Source organism: Sus scrofa, chromosome 14, assembly GCF_054392235.1.
Source record: "Sus scrofa isolate SSC_HxYL_T2T_F1_AM1 chromosome 14, Sscrofa_HxYL_maternal_Yorkshire_Landrace_v2.0, whole genome shotgun sequence".
NCBI lineage: Eukaryota > Metazoa > Chordata > Mammalia > Artiodactyla > Suidae > Sus > Sus scrofa.
The window spans coordinates 58,167,883-58,191,688 of NC_139396.1; the positions used below are offsets into that span (position 1 = coordinate 58,167,883).

Sequence of the window (23,806 nt, forward strand, 5' to 3'; positions counted from 1 at the left end):
TTGGCTATTGTATACAGTGATGCAATGAACATTGGAGTACATGTATCTTTTTGAGTCATGGCTTTCTCTGGATAGATGCTCATCAGCGGGATTGCTGGGTCAAATGGCAATTCTCTTTTGAGTTTTCTGAGGCATCTCCATACTGTTTTCCACAGTGGTTGCACCAATTTACATTCCCACCAACTGTGTAATAGAGTTCCCTTTTCTCCACACCCTCTCCAGCACTTATTGTTTATAGAGTTTTTGATGTTGGCCATTCTGGCTGGTGTAAGGTAGTACCTCATAGTGGTTTTGATTTGCATTTCTCTCATAATTGGCGATGTTGAACATCTTTTCATGTATTTTTTGGCCATCTGTATGTCTTCTTTGGACAGTTGTCTGTTTAGATCTTCTGCCCGTTTTTTGATGGGGTTGTTCATTTTTTTGGTATTGAGCTGGAGAAGGTGTTTATAAATTTTAGAGATTAATCCCTTATCAGTTGATTCATTTGCAAATATTTTCTCCCATTCTGTGGGTTGCCTTTTCATTTTGTTTAGGGTTTCCTTTGCTGGGCAGAAACTTTTAAGTTTAATTAAGTCCCATTTGTTTATTTTTGGTTTTATTGTCATTACTCTAGGAGGCGAATATGAGAAGATGTTGCTGTCGTTTATGTCAGAGAGTGTTTGGCCTATGTTTTCCTCTAAGAGTTTTATAGTGTCTAGTCTTATATCTAGGTCTTTAATCCATTTTGAGCTTATTTTTGTGTATCATGTTAGGGAATGTTCTAATTTCATTTTTTTTACATGTGGCTGTCCAGTTTTCCCAGCATCACTTATTGAATGGGCTGTCTTTTCTCCATGGTATATTCTTGCCTCCTTTGTCATAGATTGGCTGTAGGTGCATGGTTTTAATTCTGAGCTTTCTATCCTGTTCCACGGATCTATACTTCTGTCATTGTGCCAGTACCATATGATTTTGATGACTGTAGCTTTGTAGTATAGTCTGAAGCCAGGGAGCCTGATTCCTCCAGCTCCATTTTTCTTTCTCAGGATGTCTTTGGCTATTCTGGGTCTTTTGTGTTTCCAAACAAAAATATTTTGTTCTAGTTCTGCGAAAAATGACCTTGGTAATTTGGTAGGGATTTCATTGAATCTGTAGATTGCCTTGGGTGGTAGAGTCATTTTGATGATATTGATTCTTCCAATCCAAGAGAATGTCTTTCCATCTATTTGTGTCATCTTTGATTTCTTTCATCAGTGTCTTATAGTTTTAAGAGTACAGATATTTTGTCTCTTTAGGTAGGTTTATTCCTAAGTATTTTATTCTTTCGGATGCGATGGTAAATGGGATTGTTTCCCTGATTTCACTTTGTGATCTTTGGTTGTTAGTATATAAAAATGCAGTTGATTTCTGTGTATTAATTTTGTATCCTGAGACTGTCAAATTCACTGTTGAGCTCTAACTGTTTTCTGGTAGTGTCTTTAGGATTTTCTAGGTATAGTATCACATCATCTGCAAAGAGTGATAGTTTTACTTCTTCCTGTCCAATTTGTATTCCTTTTATTTCTTTTTCTTCTCTGATTGTCATGGCTAGGGCTTCCAAAACTATGTTGAAGAGTAGTGGTGAGAGCTGACATTCTTGTCTTATTCCTGATCTCAGTGGGAATTCTTTTAGCTTTTTACCATTGAGAATGATGTTAACTGTGGGTTTGTCATATGTGGCCTTTATTATGTTGAGGCAGGTTCCCTCTATGCCCACTTTCTGAATTTTTTAAAATCAGAAATGGGTGTTGGGTTTTGTCAAAGGCTTTTTCCACATCTATTGAGAGGATCATATGGTTTGTATTCTTCAGTTTGTTAACGTGGTGTATCACACTGATTGATTTGTGGATATTGAAGAATCCTTGCATCCCTTGGATAAATCGCACTTCATCATGATGTACAATCCTTTTAATGTATTGTTGGATTCAGTTTGCTAGTATTTTGTTGAGGATTTTTGCATCTATGTTCATCAGTGAAAGTGGCCTGTAATTTTCTTTTTTTGTGTGTGTGTTGTATCTTTGTCTGGTTTTGGTATCAGGATGGTGATACCTGAGTTTGGGCACTCACTCATTCTTTTAGTAGGTTTTATGAGTACTACATGAGTCTCAGGAACTATGTTAAGTGTTCAGAAGAGGACAAATCCTAGGCCATGTTATCTTAAGATGTAGTGAGGAAAATAGATGAAACAAAAAATAGACATCACACCCCACTGTAATTAGTAAAGGCAATTTACTGAGACTGTGGGAGCACAACGAAAAAATGACTAACCCAATTTTGGAAGGGTGGTGTTCAAGAAATACTCAATGGCCAGCAGCCACATGAAAAAATGCTCAACATCACCAATTATGAGACAAATGCAAATAAACTACAATAAGGTACCACCTCACACCTGTCAGATGGCTATCATTAATAAGCCTACAAATAATAAATGCTGGAGAGGGAATCCTTCTACACTCTTGGTGGGAAGGTAAATCGGTACAGCCACTATGAAGAAAAGTAAGGAGGTTCCTCGGAAAACTAAATATAGAACTACCATATGATCCTGCAATCCCACTCTTGGGCATCTATCCAGACAAAACTATAATTCAAAAAGATACATGCACCTATATGTTTACAGTAGCATTATTCAAAGTCAAGACATTGAAACAACCTAAATGTCCATCGACAGATCAATGGATTAGGAAGACGTGGTACATATACACAATGGAATTCTACTCAGCCACAAAAAAGAATGAAATAATTCCATTTATAGCAACATAGGTGCAACTAGAGATTCTCATACAAAGAGAAGTAAGTCAGAAGGAGAATGACAAATACCATATGATATCACTTATATGTGAAATCTAAGATATGGCACAAATGAACCTATCTGCAGGACAGAAATGGACTCACAGACAGGGAGAACAGACTTATGGTTGCCGAGGGGGAAGGATTGGGACAGATTGGGAATTTGGTGTTAGTAGAAGCAAACTATTACATTCATAATGGATAAGCAATGAGGTCCTACTATACAGCACAGGGCACTACATCCAATCAATTGTGATAGAACATGATGGAAGATAATATGAGAAAAAGAATGTATGTGTGTGTATATATATATATATGTCTGTGCGTGTATCTATATATATGTGTGTGTGTATATATACATATATGTGTATAGATGTATACTGTGTCACTTTGCTGTACAGCAGAAATTGACAGGACATTATAAATCAACTATACTTTAGTGATTTTTTTAAGAAAGAAATACTCAGTGAATATTCAATAAAATATTAATAGCTATTATTATTTTGCCAGCTCCTGGGTTTATTCTGATAACATTAGCAAATGTGACAAGGCAGTTGATGGCCTCCCGGTGCCCCATCTGCCTACTGAGTCTCTCTTTTTCACCCTCCTTTTCCATCACATGCTATTCAATAATGTCAATGTGTCATAATCATGACATTCACTGAAAAAAAGAACTTGTTCAGAGAAGAGAATCCTTATAATTATTGGACACCAGGCCAAATGAGAAGTTGATGTTTATGGGAGTCAGTGGAAGGAAACTGACATTCATTGTGTGATTCCCATGTGCCATACATACTATCACGTTTTAAGTGGACTTAACCAAAGCAATGACCCTCTGAGTTTGGTATTATTTGTGTGCTTACCTTAGAGATGAGTCAATTCAGTTCCAAGTATGTGAAATTACTTGTTATGTTCATGTATCAAGGAAGGGATGGAGCCTCTAAGTTTGAAGGATTTCTGACTCCAGAAATCCAGCTGTCAAACACAACAGGGATATTGGTCAGACCCCCTCAAAGGAGAGAAGGCTCACTTAACAGGAGAAATGGAAGAAAATGAAATTAGGGACCACTTGCAAAAGTGTGGGCAGGGTTGTAGGAAACTACTAAGGCTAGTGAAATACCCTGGGATTGGCAAGAGCCTAAAGTATTACCTAATCTAGCCCCCAAAGAGGTAAGCATAGAGAGGGAGAAATTTCAAGAACACAGAGAGAGTTATAGCTGCAGAAAAGGACCTCTAGGCAGGAGATGTGTCCTTGGCAGAGGGACTCAGTTATATAAGCCTAAGCCCAGCAAAAGAGAACTGAGGGGTTAAATGCTCTGGTCCATCTCTTTCCCTTCCTTCACATCTCTTATGAATTTGTTGGTCAAACCGAACTGGAATCCTGAAGGCAAAGGGGGCTGTTGATGCTGCCATATCAGTCAGCCTTCTAGTGCAGAAGTCAGGGTGGAGAGGAGGGCTGCAAAGGAAAATCAGGATAGCTCATATCATGGTCTATTGCCTCTCATATGCACCTCCTTTAAGTGATGGTGGATTCGACTTTCACATTCCAGTTACCTTTGCTGTTGTTGTTTTATACTGCATTCTGTACACTGCAACTGTATTTTGGCGGAAATAAGAGGATGAGAAAATTTAACAATATTGTGAACTCAAGTCATACATTCTTGGAGTTTAAATATTCCTGGAGCAGACCTCTCTAGAAAATATGACCTAGGGCCAATGTGGTTATGGTGACCCAACAAACTTCCTAGGCAGAGGAGTTTCATTACAGTCTTTGTAAATCTAAGCTCTATCATTTCTTGGGTGGATTGAAAAATCCACATGCATCATTCCTGGGACCCATGGCACCAGGCAGAAGTATAACTGATTAAACTAGATGGGAGCAAACTTTTAAAATGAGAATAAGAAGTTATCCCAAAGATGGCTTCTCCAGGAGGCAGAGAGGAGTGAAACAGGCAGCCTGCTAGGCTCTGAAGAGAAGAGGCTTAGAGAGTCCAGAGCCATCAGCAGAAAAAGGAAATGGGAAACAAAACCAGAAGAAAAAAAAACACAAAACAAAACCACCCATTTCTGATTTCCTGAGCTTTCAATATGGGGATCATTAACGGGAGCATTCTGGCTAATCTTAATTGCTAGGGCTGAGGAAGGGAATTGCCAGGGTAATCAGATCCCAAAGCATACAGGGCTTTATAGATTAAAGCAAAGTTATCTCCTAATCCCATCAAAACGTCATAATCTTGTGTCACAGCAGCATCTAAACACAGCTGATTGAGATGCCACGAGTGCTGAATCTGGGATCCATCACAGCCCTGCCATCCGGAAAGCAAATAACCCCAAATAAGAAGATTGGATTTAGTGTGGTCTGGAGAAATTTACTACAAAGGCCTAAGCACCAGCTCCATCCCTCCTGCTTCACATGGGGGAAAACTCTGGTTTCCCCAGATGCATTCCTTTTAAAGTAAAATTCCCCCCAAATGGAAATACATTCATCGTTTTCTGCTGATTGTTAAATTAATATGTGATGGCTGTAAAAATGCAAGCAATACAGAAAATATGAAGGAAAAAAGAAAGCATACACTTTCACCAGACAGAACAATTTTTATTTTGGTGTGTTATCTTTCCAAAGCTTTTCTTCTAGGCATACACACATATACACATTCTCTTTCTCTCCCTCCACCCCACTCCCCCCACTCCTGCCTCCACATGCTTTTTTTGATCATCTTCTCACATCTTCCTTATTCTTCCTCTTTCTTCAATTCTTGAGATCCACCGCTGTTCCTGGTCCGTAGTCATGTGGTTAACATCGAGAACCCGTAGCTCTCAGATCTCCATCTGCTTGGTTCAACCAACCAGCAGAGACTGACCAGCATCTCTGAATTCCATTTCAAGTCCCAAAGAAAGAGAACCTGACGTATCTTACTCCAATTTGTCACAGCATGTCTATGGGGCTGCACGTACAATGACCACACGGACATCATAAATGTCCATTTTGGAGGTAGGGAGCAGATAGAGGAGGACTGGTGGCTGTTCTCAGGGAAGAGGCCCTCCCTGGCTCTCCAAACATTATCTACTACATTTAACTGGTCTTAGCTCCTCCTGCTCCCACACAGAGGAAGTGCCTTACAAAGGCCCTTCAACAAAAGCTGAGATCAGGGGCTCTTCTTCCAGACTTTGGGGTCACTCTCTCCTATCAGCTGTATCACAATCATGACAGTTTGAGAAAGTCATATTACAAATAAGAAGGTGGAAATTTGGGTGGGAAAAAAGATAATTGAACATTCATGCAATATTTTACAAATAATTTCAAGAGGTTCAAAGACCCACTTAAGCCTTGAAGTTCAGTCCATGAATCCAATATTGAGTCCCTATTCTAGAGGAGAATAATGCCCAGGCCTTTAAAATATTCATCAATTTAAAATTAAGTATCTTCTACTTGCCTTCAGCAAAAGAGAAGATTCTAAATCTACTTTTTGATAGATGCTATTCAAGAGTCACAAGTTGAAAACTTTGCATCTGGGCATGATGCAGAAGCACCAATTCCTGCAACCCCAGCCATGGATATTTCCAAAAGTCAAGGGCCTGCCTATGACTGGACAGGCTTCCAACAGCATCCAAGTTGGTAGCTGCCTTTAGATCACTGACATCATATCCATCTTAACATTCTTTCCCCCTTCTCTCTTCTCTTTTCTTCCTCCTCATTACCTGCCTCCTAGAGTTTGTCCCTTTCTTTCTTTGCCCCTCTCCTTTCTTTTTCCTTCCTTTGGGTTTCTTTTATTTCTTTTCTCATGTGCACACTCCTACCTAATATACATTTAGCATCCCTTTATAGGTCGGTATTTCTGACATCAAGAAAAGCTAATAAAGTAGACAAAGCTCAATTACAATAATGGAGGGAGAATTCATTGAATCTGCCTTTCAACCTAAGACCCAAAGTTCAGTGTTCTGGATTCAAGCCCAGCCTCTGACACTTACTAGCTCTTTGCCTTCACTCATGTTTGTCATCTTAGTCAGACTGTTTTCCCATCTATCAAATGGAGGTGAAAATATCTCTACCTCACATGAATGTCTAGGACCTTCTGAGTGAGATAATGGGCATGATTTTGTTGCCACCAAATATTAGGAAGACATAATGCCAAAGAGTTTCTGACTTATTTCAGATAGATCCAGAAGGAAGAATTAGCCATTGTGGGTGAAAGTTACAAGAAGGTGAAGTTTGCCTCAAAGTAAAGGAAGAATTCTCAGGGCAGTCTAAAAATGGGCTGGGTTATCTCAGGAGATACTAAGTTCTCCCTCACTGAAAGTGTCCCAGACAGCGGGCAAAAATCAATGTTCTTGGATATTATAAGGGAATTGTAGATGCTGTACAGATGTGGACTTCTGACTCCCTTTTTTTATCCTATGTTCCTGATTGGGTCTTCATACCACAACCTTTAGTTTCAGTTTTCTTTTTCAGGATCATACCGATGCTTAACTTCATAGAACTATAGGGGGAGGCAGGCTGATCTGGAGGTTAAAGAAAAAGAATCTGGGATCACATAATTGATGAGAATGAAGACCTTCCTTAATAAGAGGATGTGGAGGAGTCAACCTTATTTATTTATTTATTTATTTATTTATTTATTTATTTATTTATTTATTTTAGGGCCGAACCCACAGTATATATGGAGGTTCCCAGGCGAGAGGCTGAATCAGAGCTGTAGCTGCTGGCCTACACCACAGCCATAGCAACTCAGGATCCAAGCTGCATCTCTGACCTACACCACAGCTCACGACAATGCTGGATCCTTATCCCACTGACTCAGGCCAGGGATCAAACTCGCGTCCTCATGGATGCTAGTCAGGTTTGTTAACCAATAAGCCATGACGGGAACTCCTGGAGGAATCAACTTTAGAAAGAGTTGTTTGATGGGAATTTTTAGGTAGATTTTCATGAGTGTGTGATAGAAACACCCTCCTCTTTTGCCCTGTGGAATCTTTAGTAAAACCTATGCAGCTCACTAATGCTTCTGTTGCCAGTGCCTGAAGGAATACTGGCATCAGTTAGAGGGAGACCATATGGGGCAAGATGACTTCTGGGTTGCATCTGTCAAAGGAGGAAAATAGATGATCCCTCCCTGGGAGATTGTGAAGAGTCAGGGCAGACAATATTTAACACATAGCAGGCACTCAATAAATGTTCCCTGAATGTGTAAGTTCCCTCTGGAATATTAATGCTATCTTTCTTGAATTTTTCTCTCTGAGAAATGACCAGGCATTTAGGTTTTCCTGAGAATTGGGTTTCACATTTACTTTGGCCTGGACAGTGAGTCAGAAATGGCCTCTGCATCCTGGGGAGCTCTCCATTACCTCACTTAATCTATTTTTTCCCACCCCTGCTGCACTAAGACCTCAAGCTAATTTTGGGAACTTGGATTTTTCACTGCCTGAAATCCAATCCTCTAGAGCATTTCCTCAAAGGAGAGAAGCACAAATAAAGCTACTGAATGGAAATGTCCAGCTTTGAGTGGCTTTTTTTTTTTTTTTTTGCAAGGCAAGAAACCACGAAGTCCTTTACTGGTTTTTTCTTTCTCCTTTCCAGAAATCCTGTGGTATCTCTGGATGGATCTCTCTTTCTCTCTTGGTTTATCTGAGCCAAAAATAAATATGTTACATAGACTAATTGGTGACCAAAACATTATTCCTGGACTTGTGGTTATCAAGGAGGAGGGGATTGGGAGATAGCTAGGGTTGGAAGTCGGGTTATCAGATGTAAGCTAACATAAACAGAGGGGAGAAACAGCAAGGTCCTACTGTATAGCACAGAGAACTACAGTGTCCTGTGATAGATAAACCATAATGGAAAGATTATGAATCTTTGCTGTACAACAGAAATTAACACAACATTGAAAATCAACTATACTTAAACTTTTTTTTAAAATGAAGTATACAATTAAACACATTGTTCCCTGTTCTAAGATATTCTGCTCTGTGAATCACTTTAACAGATCAGTTGGAAAATCCATACATGGTATTCAGGACACTGAGTTTTCCTTCCGAAGGATTTTTTGGGAGGGGTCCTTGGATAAAGCAATGTCACAAGTTCACCTAGGCTATTTTTCACTTCTGCCACTCATGACTAAGATATTGACTCCTTGGGTCAGGAGAAAGTACAAGTACATGGTTAGGGTAAGGAGCCATCACCTTCTCACTTCTCCCAGCACTAGCGATGTGAAAAACATTGGCCTCAAATTAATTTGAAAAGCAGGTCATGTCTTGAGCCAGAATGAGGGTGGTGGGGGTGAGGAGAATGAGTGATGGCTGACTCACCATGAATTAATATTACTTTACTCCTCATTTCCAAATGGAGCACAGCTCACTAGTAGAGGTCTCTAGTCTCAAATGCTGTCATGTCATTGAAGGGTATCTTTGCTCCAGTATATGGACTAGTTCTTGACTGAACCCTCTGGAAGATCCAAGCTGATAAGTACTTGGAAACTCCTATATAAGTCTAGTTGTTTGGAAGCAGGAAGACAATTGTAGAGAGAGAGGCGACCCCAATGGAGCTTTGTTTGTTCATTTGTTTGTTTATAATGATTTTTATTTTTTCCATTATGGCTGGTTTAAGTGTTCTGTCAATTTTCTACTGTACAGCAAGGTGACCCAGTTACACATACATGTATATATTCTTTTTTCTCACATTATCAGCCTTCATCATGAGTGACTAGACATAGTTCCCAGTGCTATAGAGCAGGATCTCATTGCTTATCCATTCCAAAGGCAATAGTTTGCATCTATTAACCCCAAATTCCCAGTCTATCCCACTCCCTCCCCATCTCCTCTGGCAAACACAAGTTTGTTCTCCAATCCATATGTTTCTTTTCTATAGAAGGGTTCATTTGTGCATATATCAGTTTCTGGATATAAGTGATATCATATGGTATTTGTCTTTCTCCTTCTGTCTTACTTCACTTAGTATGAGAGTCTCTAGTTCCATCCATGTTGCTGCAAATGGCATTAATCTTGTTCTTTTTTATGGCTGAGTAGTATTCCATTGTGTATATATATACCACATTTTCCTAATCCAATCCTCTGTCGATGGACATTTGGGTTGTTTCCATGTCTTGGCTATTGTGAATAGTGCTACAAAAAACATGCGGGCGCATGTATCTTTTTCAAGGAAAGTTTTGTCTGGATATATGCCCAAGAGTGGGGTTGCTGGGTCATATGGTAATTCTATGTATAGTTTTCTAAGTTACCTCCATACTGTTCTCTATAGTGGTCGTACCAGCTCACATTCCCACCAACAGTGCAGGAGGGCTCCCTTTTCTCCACACCCCCTCCATCATTTGTTATTTGTGGACTTATTAATGATGGCCATTCTGACTGGTGTGAGGTGGTCCCATGGAGCTTTTGCAGCTCACGGCAACGCTGGATCCTTAACCCACTGAGTGAAGCCAGGGATTGAACCTGCAACCTCGTGGTTCCTAGTCGGATTCATTTCTGCTGCGCCATGACGGGAACTCCTGGAGAAATTTTAGAAAAGATAGGATGGGGGTCTGTGGGGATATGATTAAGCCCTAAGGTGGTCTTGAGTGCTGCTAAAGATATACAAGATGGCTCATTGCCCTAGCCCCCGTTTTTCAAAAACCTTCTTTCCCCTGATCTATGCGCCCACTTTTTATCATAAACTAAATCTATGAATAAAGCCTATTTGTGCTTATGCTTCTATCTCTTCAAGCATGTTCTTTTGACTCTTCCGCCAATGCACACAATCTGATTATTGTAGCTAGATGACATTATTATCTGGAAAGGCAAATAAGTTCACCTTTGGAAAGAAATTATTGGCAAACTTCATGCATTTAGTCATCCAAATGGACTTGAAAATAAACTACTTTGGCACACTCCCTTCCCTAACTTGTACCTCACAAAGATAACCACCGTTATTTTGTTTTAGAATTGCATTGCATCTTAAACAACTGGGAAGAAATAACTTCTTTACAGTGTTGAATCTCTTCATTTAATTGAATTGTTTTATATGCCCTTTGGGAATGTTCAGTAGTTTTCTGCATGTGGGTATTATACATCTTATATATGTTTTTTTCCTACGCATTTTATGAAAATTGTTCTATTTTGGCTGAATCCTTTTTATTTTTCTAACCACAATTTGTTGCTCTTTAAGAAGCTATTGATTTGTTAATATATTTTAGTTGGTATTTGCTAACATAACTGAACTCTTTATTGGGTTTTGATTTTTTTTTCAGTGATTTCCTTTGTGTTTTCAATGTAGAATATTATATCATCTGCAAATGCCATATTTATCCTTTTCATGTCTACTTATTTATTTATTTCTGGTTTATGAATTCTTATATTGCCTAGACCTTTCAGGAAAAATGCTAAATGTCAATGGTGATAGTGAACATCATTGTCTTATTTTGATTCCAACAAAAATACTTGTAGTAAGTCACCATTAAATATCACTCTGGATGTGGTTTTGAGATAGATAATCATGAGAAAGTTTTAAAAAAAACAGCTATCCTTCTGTTTCAAGTTTTCTGAAAGGCTTTTGGGTAAATGGATGTTAATTATTTTTTCAAATGCCTTTTGTGACTCTATTGAGATTTTTATACATTCCTCCTTGACTATTAGATCAGCTATTTTAAATTTATTCCTAGCATAATCCCTCCTTAGACATGGAAGCTCAGTCTTTTACTATATTATATAAATTAATTAGTGAGGGTTTTGGCATTTATGAACTACGTAATATTAGTTTATAGCTTTGTTTTCTGTGCCATTTTTGTCATGCATTGCTGTTACCGGGGTTATGCTGGCTTCAAAGAATGAAGTAAGAGGTGATTCTTTTTTGTCTATGTTCCGGAATAAATTATATGTCATGAGAATGATCTTTTTGTTCTTTGTTAAAAACTATTAACATTGGCTCCCAAATCCTTCTTGGAGATAATATTTTTGGATATTGTTCTCCATACCCTTGCTCTATTCTAACTTTCAGTTAATTCATTCAATATTATAGTCCCCAGAATATTAATCATTTTGTTGAGATGTAAATTATATATACATTACATACAATATATCTGTATGTATGTGTATATATGTGTGTGTGTTTGTATTTATCTAGTGTGGTCTTTAATTTTAAAATAGTCCTCATTCAAACCATATATCTGATATAGTAAATGTCCAGAATATATAAGCAACTCCTATAACTCAAAAGCAAAAATACAACCAGCTTTGAAAACAGGCATAGGAACTGGATCGACATTTCCCCAAACAGGGACATACAAACAGCCAATGGGTACAAGAAATGGTATTCAACATCACTAGCCATTGGGGAAATGCAAATAAAAAACCCAGTGGGATATCATCTCGCACCTGTTAGGATGGCTATTATTGAAAAAAAAAAAAAGATAAAAGTGAGGGTGATAATGTGGAGAAAAGGAAACATTTGTGTGATGTTGTAGGAATGTAAATTGATGCAGCCACTATGGAAAACAGTGCAGAGGTTCCTTCAAAAATAAGAAATAAAACTACCATAGAATCCAGGACCCTCAATTCCTTGAGTATAATAAAAGACACTGAAATCAGGATCTCAAAGAAACGTCTCCCTGCCATGCTTATTGTAGCATTATCCACAATAGCTAAGACATGGATGCAACATGAATGTCCATTGCTGGATGAATGAATGAATATGAGGAATTTACAAATAATGGAATAAAAAAGAAGGAAACACTGCCACTTGGGCAACCTAGATGAATCTGGAGGACATTATGCAAAGTGAACTAAGTCAGACACAGAAGGAAAAATACTACATGACTCCACATATATTAGGAATCTAAAACAGTCAAACTCACAGAAGCAGAGAGAGTGGAATGGTAGTGGCTAGGGACCGGGGCGAGGATAATGGTGAGATAGTGGTCAAAGTTTCAGTTTTTCATGTCAAATAAGTTTTAGAGATCTCTCTACATCACAGTGCCTATACTTAAAAATGCTGTGTTGTATACTTAAACATTTAAGAGGGTAGATCCTATGTTGTGTTCCTATCATGCACACAAATAATAGAGAGGAAGGAAACGTTTGGAGAAGATGGATATGTTTATGGCATAGATTGTTTTGATGGTTTTATGGGTATATAGTTATATCCAAACTCATCAAGTTGTATATACTAAATATGTACAGCTTTTTATATGCCCATCATGTCTCAATAAAGGGATTTTTTTTAAAAGTCCTCATTTATCTATTTCTCCCTTTCTCTTTTCTAATATTATATATAGAAATAATGGTTTCTCTATTCTCTTAACGAGGTGCATTTTTTTAAATTTTAATTTTTTTTTTTCCACTATAGCTGGTTTAGAGTGTTCTTTCAGTTTTCTACTGTACAGTAAGGTGACCCAGTCACACACACATACATACATTCTTTTTTTTCCTCACATTATCATGCTCCATCATAAGTCACTAGACATTTTTAAAAAAATATCAACATTATTCAATACTTATGAATATCAATAACAGATACCATTATGCCAGGTACTATTTTAACCTCTCTCTCTCTCTCTCTCTCTCTCTCTCTCTCTATATATATATATATATATATATATATATATGGTTGAACCTGATAGCAACCTTATTAGTTAGGTGTCTTTATTTTTCTCCATTTTTCAAATGAGTAAATGGAGACCCAGAGAAATTAAATGACCTTCCCAAGGTTACTGAACTAGCAAGAGATAGGGCTGAAATACAGGCTCAGATTCCCTGTCTACAGAGCCTAAGTACATAATACTGGATGTGCAATGGGTTAATGAATATTTTAAAAGTAGAAGAATCTGCTCTTATTCAAAAAGAGAGGGAGGGAATAAAATGATAAGCAGCGCTATTAAATAGTTCAGGTGCCTTCTATCTATATCCTTTAGGAAGGTTGATCCACAAGACATTCACATCTATTCATTCACTCAATTCACTATTTGATAAGTATTTACGCAGTCTTTATTATGCGCCTAACACTGATCCAGGCACTAATCTAGGTGTTTGAAATATATTAAGTGAACAAAGAGGCAGTGGTCCCTGCCCTTGTGAATCTTACACTTAAGCTTGTGGGATAGGAACGGGGGGAGAAGGGATTATACAACTTCTTGCCACAAAATATAGAGGACAGCATGGCATTTGGATCAATTCTATTATGTGTATGTCTAGTCAGCTACCTTTAGTCTATAGATGCTTTCATTCTACAAATACTTATTAAATAACCAGTATGTACTGGGCCCTGGAGTAAAGGACCAGACAAGTGCCAGAAAACAGAACTGAGGTTCAGGGACTTTCAATCTGTCCAGTGGCCCATAGTGAGAAGGCAGTAAAACCGGATGTGCATCCTTATCTATGTGATTCTCATGGAGAATTAAAAATTGGGTCTTGATGTGTCCATACAAGGGTCTTGCCTGGAAATGGAATCCATCCAGCTTTCTTGAATGAATGAATGACAGCCTTCACAGACTTCCAGGGAGGTGAACGCAAGAATATCTGAGAGAAATGCAATCCTCCAAAGCTCACTCAGAGAAGATGAAATCAACCCCATCGCCCACAGGAAGCGGGGACATTTAGCTGGTACCAGGAGACCTTTAAATAATGACGTGCACACTCCCGGCGCTGGAAGATTGAAAGAGACAGGCATCCTGATGGCTTTCCCTGAGCCTCACCTCCCCCTTCGGTCATCAAGGCAAACTGGGGCTGCAGACGGGACCCGCTGCCTTCAACACGGGCCTCGCATTAGATGCGTGTCAACAGGGATTAGCTCAGCCCCACATGCCGCCATTTGCCATTTATTAGGCCACCTTCACCAACCCCGTAATCTAATCTCGGCTGGAGCTGTGCCTCTTCCAGGTTAAATGTATTAAAGGGGGGGTGGGAGTGGGCTGCTCAAGGCGGGATGGCCTCTTCCTTTCTGACAAGCCTGACCCCAGCTCCAAACCCCTCTTCCCCCGAGAGACGCTGGGGTCAGAGCCTCCTCCGTGTAGAAGCGAGCACAAGGCACGCAGAGAGAGGCGAGAGGATATTGGAAACATACTCTCTGGGCCTCTGCGCTTTAGAAATCCGAGAAGAACACGAGGCGACAAGTTAAAGCTTTCACTGCTGGAAATATTTTTCCCTTTCCAGGTTTCAACAAGAATTTGATAAAGATATTGGTGGGGTTGGGATGGAGAGGAGGAAGCAGAAAGCACTTCAAAGCAGATGGTACCTGGAGGAGGGGAGGCACGCCTTGGATCCCTTTGGAGGAAATTTATGGGGGACGACTTTCCGTGGCCCAGATCCATTCCAATTACACGTGTCTTTTAATTAGGGGTTATTCTTTAGGTGAATAAATGTTTCATCAGCAAATCTCACTTTTCCTTGCTCTTTTAGACCCTTTGAAACCCTGACTCCATGCTGGGGTTTCCTGCCGTTTCTCCTCCAGTGGAACAGAGCTGAGATGAAAGATCTTCCTTCTTCCATTCAACGTGCCTGGAACCTGCTTGCTCTTGTGTTTCCTCCTATGATGTTTCTCTTTCCCTCAAAGCTGTCCCTCTTTTTGCATCTGCAGAACCCAGCCTTTTAGGTTTTATCTCTTATACAGCATCTCCTAATGCCACTCATTTTATGATTGATAGTGACTGCCCTGGGCCAGCCACTGATATCTCTAATACGAGGCTGGACATGGTAGAATTTGTTTTTAATATAGCAGACAACCAGAATAGGGTTCTAAATGTTCATCTTGATGAATTGTCACAACCTGGACACATCATGTAGCCAGTGCCCATCAGAAACAATAGAAACACTATTATCAACCCTTTTGGTCCCCACTCTCTTCCAGGGCAACTGGTATCTGGACTTTTAAGACTATAAATTCGTTTTAGCTATTTTCATCCTTTTTTTTTTTTTTGGCCTCACCCACAGCATATGGAAGTTCCCAGGCCAGAGACTGAATCAAGCTACAGCTGTAACCAACTGCAGCAGTGCCAGGTCCTTAACCCATTATGCTGGGCTGGGGATTGAACTCCTGCTTCTGCAGTGACCCCAGCCACTGCAAAGACAATGCTGGATCCTTAGCCCACTGCACCATAACAGGAATTCCCATTTTTATTCTTACCTGAAAGGAATTTTAAAGTATGCATACTTCTGTGTATGCTTCTTGCACTCAGTATTGTTTTGAGGAGCATCTTCATGTTATTATGGGTAGTTGTACATCAGTATATCATTCATTTTAAAAGCTGCATGAGATTCATTGTGTGAATATACCTCAAGTATTTCTCCTTTGTCATTTATGTCATTTGGGTAGTTTTCAATTTGGAGCTATATACTGCATGAACAGCCCATAGTGAACATATATGTACCCATAGGAGAGTTTTTTTTTTTTTCAAACCAGAAAATAATCCAATTGTTTTTCTCTTGCAAATGCTTTGGCAGATCCTCATGGGCTTTAAGATAAAAGCCAAACTCCTCACCATAGCCTACAAGGGTCTGGGAATCTAGCTTTTGTTCATTTCTCCATCCTTGTTGGGAGCACACATGTGTACAATCAAAGTACATACATAAGTGAGGTGGAATACAATAGAGAAGGGTGGGGACTGTGGCAAACTGGAAAGACAAGAACCAGCAGTTACTGGGCCCCAGTACATGGCTGACATATGCAAATGTGGGTTCAGTATAGTCAGATGTTCTCCATTTAAAAAATAAGTTGGATATCTTTACGTGAAATCTGCTAATTTTAAGATGTTAATCATTTCCAAAATGGTCTTGACATGAGTCCAAAAAATGCATGTGTATGGGTCATATCTGGCCTCTGGATTAGCAGGTTAGAAACCCTGGCATGTACTTCCCTTTCCATAGTCTTCACTCTTATCACCCTCTGTCCTCTAGGCTGAACTACTCATAGTTCCTTGAATACCCTTGTGACCTCACCCTGAGATTTGTACTCCTGTTTCTTCACCTAGTATTTTAACCCTTATGGATTTTTTTTTTTTAGCTCACTCAGTCACCTCCTTCCATTAGGAAGTCACAGACTGAGGAAAGAGATGCTCTGGTACCTTCCCAGGGCAACCTGTCTCACCCTTATCATAGCACTCAGATCAGTGTCCATTACCTAAATAGGACCAAGCACATCCAAGTTGCTCAAATATCACTTAGGTAACTCTACTGGGATTGTGCATCTGTTTCCCCCATAAACAATAAGACAGATTCTGCCACTACCCTGCTTCAAACCTTCTCCAAACTCCTTAACAATTTCAACAACAGAGATCAGAATCTCAAATGTTTTCAGGAGTATGAAATGAGTGAGGCAAGCTAAGGGTAACACTAGGGAGTGGTGGGGACTGTGGTGAATTGGACGTGCCTGAGAGATCCTTGATGGGAGGGAGAAGGTCTCAGCCTTCATGACTATCTCTGAATATAGTGAAATGATCACCACAGTTAAGTGTAGCTAATATCTCTCACCACCACATATGCTGCCTTATTTTTTATGGAAAGAAACAAAATCTCACTCTGAGTTGTCAAGGGATCAGGGAGACAATTCATGTATGGGACCAATATGTTCCCTGGCTCCACTCTAGCTTGTCATATACTAAAGTTGGGGGACTGGAAGGGGTGTTTGGTAGCACAACAAAAGGCAGGGAGATGTATCACCTTCCAGCATAATGACACATAGGATATGGGTTAGGAGGAAAGGGAAGCCATTGGAAGATAATGTGTTGTCAACTCCGTGGTCCCATCTGGAGATGAACTAGAAGGAGCTGAGTTACTGACAACTTATAGCAGGGCCTGAGGAGGTTAGGGGGAGCCTTAGTGAGACAAAGGATGGAGAGGACTGAGCCATGGAGGAAGGATGGAAGAGAGAGCCCAGAGTCATGGCCATGAGGCACACCTGGTTACAGGGGATCAGGGTGGTGCTTTGAAGTAGAGGAGCCATGGAGGGTATAACTCTGAGGATGTGAGTTTTGAGCTGAGTGTTAAATAGAGATGGTCACATCTCAGGTAAGAGCATCCTGGCAGAGGGAACAGTAGAACAAAGGCCCTGGGGAGGTAACTGGCCTGGCAGAATCAAAGATCAGCAGAGCTGGGGGCACTGAGGCTGGAGAGCTGGGGAACAGGTGAGCTCTGACCCTTGTTCTGGGGCTGAGTTGGGGGTGGGAGAGCCTGGGACCAGACTGAGGAGTGTGGGCTCTATTCTAAGTTAGGCAGGAACTTGAAAATTTACTCTGTAGCTTTCTACCTCATTGGGGACTTAAGCTGCCCTCTTATTTGTTCTCTCTGATAATCAGCTTCTGTTCCCAGGAGCACTGTTGATGTTCTTTCCTCCACCGAGGAGGGCCCCACCCAACTCAACTGAATCATTCCTTCTGGGGGAGGAGCCCAGATGTGTCTAAGTGACTAGCACTGTGCATGTGATTCTGATGCACATTTAATGTGGAGAACTGGTGCGTCAAAGATACTGATCTGTATTTATCTATCTCTCAGTCTAGCTAGCTAGCTATCATCTATCTATTATCTACCATGTATCTATTACCTATCCATCTACCTATCTACCCATCATCTATCGTGTACTTATCTATTATATATCAATCATCTACCCATCAGCTATATATCATCTGTTATATTATCTTTCCATCTATTACTTCTATCCATCATCTATTATCACCATTATCTATCTATCTATCCTCTATGATCTATCTCTTCACCTATCTTTCTATTTACCTATTTACCCATACACCATTTTTAACCATGGGGAAAAAAAACCCAAAAGAGTACTAAAATGACAGCTTTTTCTCTTCTAGTGCAGTAGCTGAGACATAATAAATACGCAAACAATAAAAGGGGAAGATAGAGGAAGATAAAATGGGTAGGCCTCAAATAAAATAAAGACCTCTTTTTGCTATCATTTGAAACACTATAAGGAATAACCTGATACCTAAATATTTTTCCACATTCATGTGGATTTCCTTAAGAAAAATTCCTAGAAATGGAATTGCTTAGTCAAGGAATATTAGCTTTTCAAAATTTGGGATACATATTGTCAAATTACTCCCATAAGTTCTCCACCAATTCAGATCTCCTACAATAATGCTTATTTATTTTTAAAAAGACAACTATACGACAAGAGACAACTTGGAAAGAATTTTAGCTACATATATGTTAAGCAAAGTGTTAAGTGCCTTTTTACATAAAGTCATCCTAGCATAAGCAATGCTCTAAAACTCAAAAGGAAAATAAAATGTAAAAGGGGCATGAACTAATAAATGACAGAGAAGAAAAAATTCACTAATGAATATTAAAAAATATTCATACACATTAGTTACCAAAGAAACACAAGCTATAATTGCAATAATATATTTGACTCTCAAATGTACAATTAAAACCTATTTCCCATTCTTGTCAGGGTTTGATGAAATGGACATTCATATAATGCTGATGGGATTCTGAATTGACATAGCTTTATTACAACATTTTTATTCTACATCAAAACCCTTAAAAGTATTAATATTCTTTGCTTGAGTAATTTCACTTCTAGGAATTCATTCTAAAGGAATAAATATAAATACGCAGAAATATTTGGCTAACAGCTTAGTCATTGTACTGTTGAAAATAATAGCCAAAAAAAGGGTCGAAACAAAACTAAATATTCAACAGATGATTGATTAAATATATTGTAAATAATAGCCTGAGAAAATGATATAGTCTGTAAAACCCAAGATGCAGACAACTATGAGCACAAAATGATAGAAAATACAAGCAATATGCAAAACTCTGCATACAGAATCATTTCCATTTACGAAACAAGGATACTCCCAGCTTATGCAATAGTTTTATTTTGGAAAGTCTTGTGCAATTCAAATTTTGCATACGTCAAAAAATCTCATTTGTAATCACTGCATATTTTAAAGTTGCAAAACTTTTGATATTTGCGTGTGTGTGTGTGTGTGTGCGTGCATGTCTAAATTGCCATACATTCAATTATTCAATTGTTTTCCTTTTTATTGTTGAAGTAGCTAGAGTTAATGTGAAAGGGAACAAAGAATTATTAAATACCACACAGACTAAGGTACCTCACTTGGTATTGGTTGCTTAAGAAGTACCTGTTAAATATTTGATGGATGATCTTGTAGGCAGGTCGTGATAGTTTTACCGATGCTTACCAAATATTCCTCCCTTTCCATCTTTCACAAATGCTGTAGATGATCGCTGTCCTCCTTGTGATTGGGTGGGATCATGTGGCTAATTCTAGCCAGTGAACTTCAAACAGAAGTAACATGCATCACTTCCTCACGGGAGCATTTCCTTGTGGGTGTAAGACCTCCCCAGAAGTCTTTTTCTCTTGCCATCATGAGTGTCTGTATTCCAAATGAGAGCTCTTCTATTATCCTTGTTCTTAAGGTGAGGAGGATATGAGGTGGAGCCCTCCATTCAGCTGTGCTGAACAAGAAAGGAGTCTTTGTTATTTTAACCCACTGAGATTTGGGGGATGTTTGTTACTGCATCATCTAGTCCCTTTACACTGAAAGGGTGGCCTGCAGAGCAGCTGCGTTGGCCTCACCTGGGAACTTGTTAGAAATGCAGAATCTTGGGCTCCCCTCAGATCTGCTGAATCAGAATCTGCAATTGGACAGGATGCCTCAGAGGATCTGTGTGCACATTAGAGATTTCAGAGTGCTGCCCCCAGCCATCCTGACCGATACTCAGGTGAAGGGAGGTCAAGAACCTGGGCAGGGAAGGCTGGGTTCCAGCAGGTAAGTCACTTAGCCTCTCTGAGTCTCAGCTTTCTCATCGAGACCAACATGGGACTTCAATGAAATTTTGCACGTGGCGTGCCTGGCACCCAATGAATACTCAATAAATAGTCACTGGCATCATCATTTCAGAAAAGGAATAAACTGCCACATGTTTGGACAGGAGCCTTGGCTTTCTAAAGACCTTTTCCATTAACTCTGCTGTAAGAACGACATCTTCTAAAGACTCAGGATGGCATCTAATATAAGAATTCAGCAAATATTGATCAATTAACCCACCCACAGTGAGGTTCCTGTCAACCGCTTCATCATCTTCAAATGGTGTGTTTGTTTACTTAATCCCTCTTCTGCCTTGTCTCTGCAGCTTTGTGCACTGATTCCCTGATCCTCCAGCCTGACAGAAATGTTTGCAAAGGTAAGAACAGCATTTACCTTTGAATTCTTTTTTGTAGGAGGAATGTTCCCTCTTCCACCATCTTTCTTGTGCCTTCATAAGGCCACTCCCTCTGAGAATTATGGAGAAATGGTTCAGCAGAAGGGAGCAAGCAAGCATGCGCATACACACATACACACACACACACACACACAGGCGCACACATGCACACACAGGTGCATGCACGCACACGCAAACATGCACACTTGCATACCCACTTTCCATTTCTATCCAAGGCAGAGGAAAAGAGGATAAGCCTGAGGATAAGCACAGTGATGATCAGACTCCTCACCACACTCATTGTCTCTCGAGAATGCTCCACGGTCTATTTGTTCATTCCATCCTAAATCTTACTATGAGGAAGAAAATACAGGGATTATTTGTCTTTTTGTAAGAAGAGAAAAACCAAAGTTAAGCAGCTCCCCTCAAGCCATCTAGAATAGTGCCTACGAAGGAAGCATTTGGTGCTGAGCAGGCCTGGGGAAGAAAGGGGGCACCACCAAGGATGATCCCTTGGGCGTCTTAAATGTGCCATTCAACCTCTCTAAGTCTCCATGTCCATATCTGAATAAGGGCATTTCCGCTCCTCCCAGTCGGGAACCCATCCTTCCTTCCCCAGGTGCACTCAGGAAAGTCAATCTCAATCTTTTTTAAATCAGTTGGATGCAACTATCTCTATGGAACTTTGCAATCATGATGATGTACATAACGAACATTTGGTTGAATATTATCAGAAGCCAAGCGATGTATATTTGCTTCTTTAATCCTTTTGATGAGAGAAGCAGAGAGAGGAAGAAAGGGCAAGGGAGGAGATGAGAGAGGGAAGAGGGGGAGAGGAGAGAGAGAAGGGAGGAGGAAAAGAGAAGAATATAACAGAAGTGAGGAGAGGAAAAGAGAAAGAGAAAAGAGATGGAAGCAAAGAAGGAAAGACAGAGAAGATGGGGAGGTTGAGATCCTGTTTCTGACTGTGCTTGCTTTCACCCCCATCCTTGCTTTATGATGTCCCGCAGCCAGGCCACAGTTCTTAACCTTTCTGGGCTGCAAATCCCTTTGAGAATCTGATGTATTTTCTTAGAAAATAATGCAGTATTTTTCTTTTGCCTTCTCTCCATACCCGGCGCCCCCTACATCTCACATACACTTTTTGAGGATTCAAAACTGAATAAATCTGGAGTTCTCATCATGGCACAGTGGAAACAAATCTGACTAGGAACCATGAGGTTGTGGGTTCAATCCCTGGCCTCGCTCAGTGGGTTAAAGATCTGGCATTGCCATGCACTGTGGTGCAGGTTGCAGATGCGGCTAGGATCTGGCATTGCTGTGGCTGTGGCATAGGCCCGCAGCTATAGCTCTGATTAAATCCCTAGCCTGGGAACCTCCATATGCCACAAGTACAGCCCTAAAAAGCCAAAAAAAAAAAAAAGGTAACAAATCTCTCCTTTCTTTTGATTTTTAAAATGTAAGTATAGTTGATTCACAATGTCATATTAGTTTCAGGTGTACAGCACAGTGATTCAGTCATATATATATATATACATACATAAGTTTTCAAAAACTGAATAAGTCTTGATCTCAGCTATATGTGGAATCTAAAAAATAATACAAATGAATCAATATACAAAACAGAAACAGACTCATAAACATAGAAAACAAACTTGTGATTACCAAAGGGAAAGGCAGAGGGGTAAATTAGGAATATGGGATACACTGTCCTATATATAAAATAGATCAACAACAAGGATTTACCATACAGCAGAGGGAACTATATCATGCAACAATGTATAATGGAAAATCATCTGAAAAATGTAACAGAATCACTTTGCTGTATACCTGAAACTAACACAATATTGTAACTAACTATAGTTTCTAGTCAGAGTCTATTTGCCTTAACATTAAGTAGGTGAGAGGCTATTACTTTGTGAGATTGAGTGTATGTGTGAGAGAGACAGAGACAGAATGAGAGGGAGGGGCAGGGGAGACTAGAGGGAAAGAGAGAGACTCACCAGGAATGGTTAGCATTTCCTAATTTACCAATAATAAAAATTATACATAAAGCCAAATTGCACCTGGAAAGCAGAAGCCTGATAATGAGATGGAAGTGATGATGAATGGTGAATTTGCCCCGCTTTACCAGTGACTAAATGCTTTCTCTGGATATGGGACTGAATCCAGGAAAGTCTCGGGAAATCCAGGACAAGTTGGTCTCCCTGATCTAAGTATTCAGCATTGCCACAAGCTGTGGCATAGGTCGCAGATGTGGCTCGGATCCGTTGTTGTCATGGCTGTGTTGTAGGCTGGCAGCTACAGCTCCAATTCGACCCCTAGCCTGGGAACTTCCATATGATGCAGGTGCAGCCATAAAAATAAAATAAAATAAAATAAAATAAACTGGCCAGAAAGGGTGACACTTCAGGGGACAAGGGGAAAGGTGACAAAGAGGGATCTGGCTGGACATTTCAAGAGAGGAATTAGGACCCTCTTGGTGCATCCACCATCCTCCCTGCTCATGCTGGAAATTGCCCAAGGTTTTAAAGGACTGGATTGTTGAGAATAGGGGGGACCAGAATAAATTTGGGGAGGAAAGAGAAGTGGGGAGAAAACTTGAGGAACCAAAGCAAAGAACCTTCTTTAGAAGGTGGGGGTCAAATAACAAAAGTTGAAATATTAACTCAAAATGGTATATAATGAATGCATCACAAGGTACTTTTGAAAAGAAGAGCATCATGTCATTAGGGAGAAAAAAGAGGCTTGGCCTTCCCTGGCCTTCCCTTTTGGCAGGGAAAAAAACAACAGAGCAACTTCATCACACCGATTCCTTCACGCTCTGGCAGGC

At 39.8% G+C, this 23,806-nt stretch overlaps 2 long non-coding RNA genes across 7 annotated transcripts in view; one reads left to right on the forward strand and one right to left on the reverse strand.

The window, feature by feature from the left end:
* LOC106505934 (uncharacterized) overlaps window positions 1-23,806 on the forward strand; it is a 630,811-nt gene that overhangs the window by 457,566 nt on the left and 149,439 nt on the right. For all 6 annotated transcript variants that reach the window (XR_014826183.1, XR_014826180.1, XR_014826179.1 and 3 more), the window contains exon 5: window positions 20,905-20,955. This is a non-coding gene — a long non-coding RNA (uncharacterized LOC106505934). The remainder of the gene's footprint in view (window positions 1-20,904; window positions 20,956-23,806) is intronic.
* LOC146396582 (uncharacterized) lies at window positions 19,128-21,077 on the reverse strand. The gene is made up of 2 exons (XR_014826197.1): window positions 20,973-21,077; window positions 19,128-20,226 (listed from the first exon to the last, which is right to left on the reverse strand). It is a non-coding gene; the product is annotated as an uncharacterized LOC146396582 (long non-coding RNA).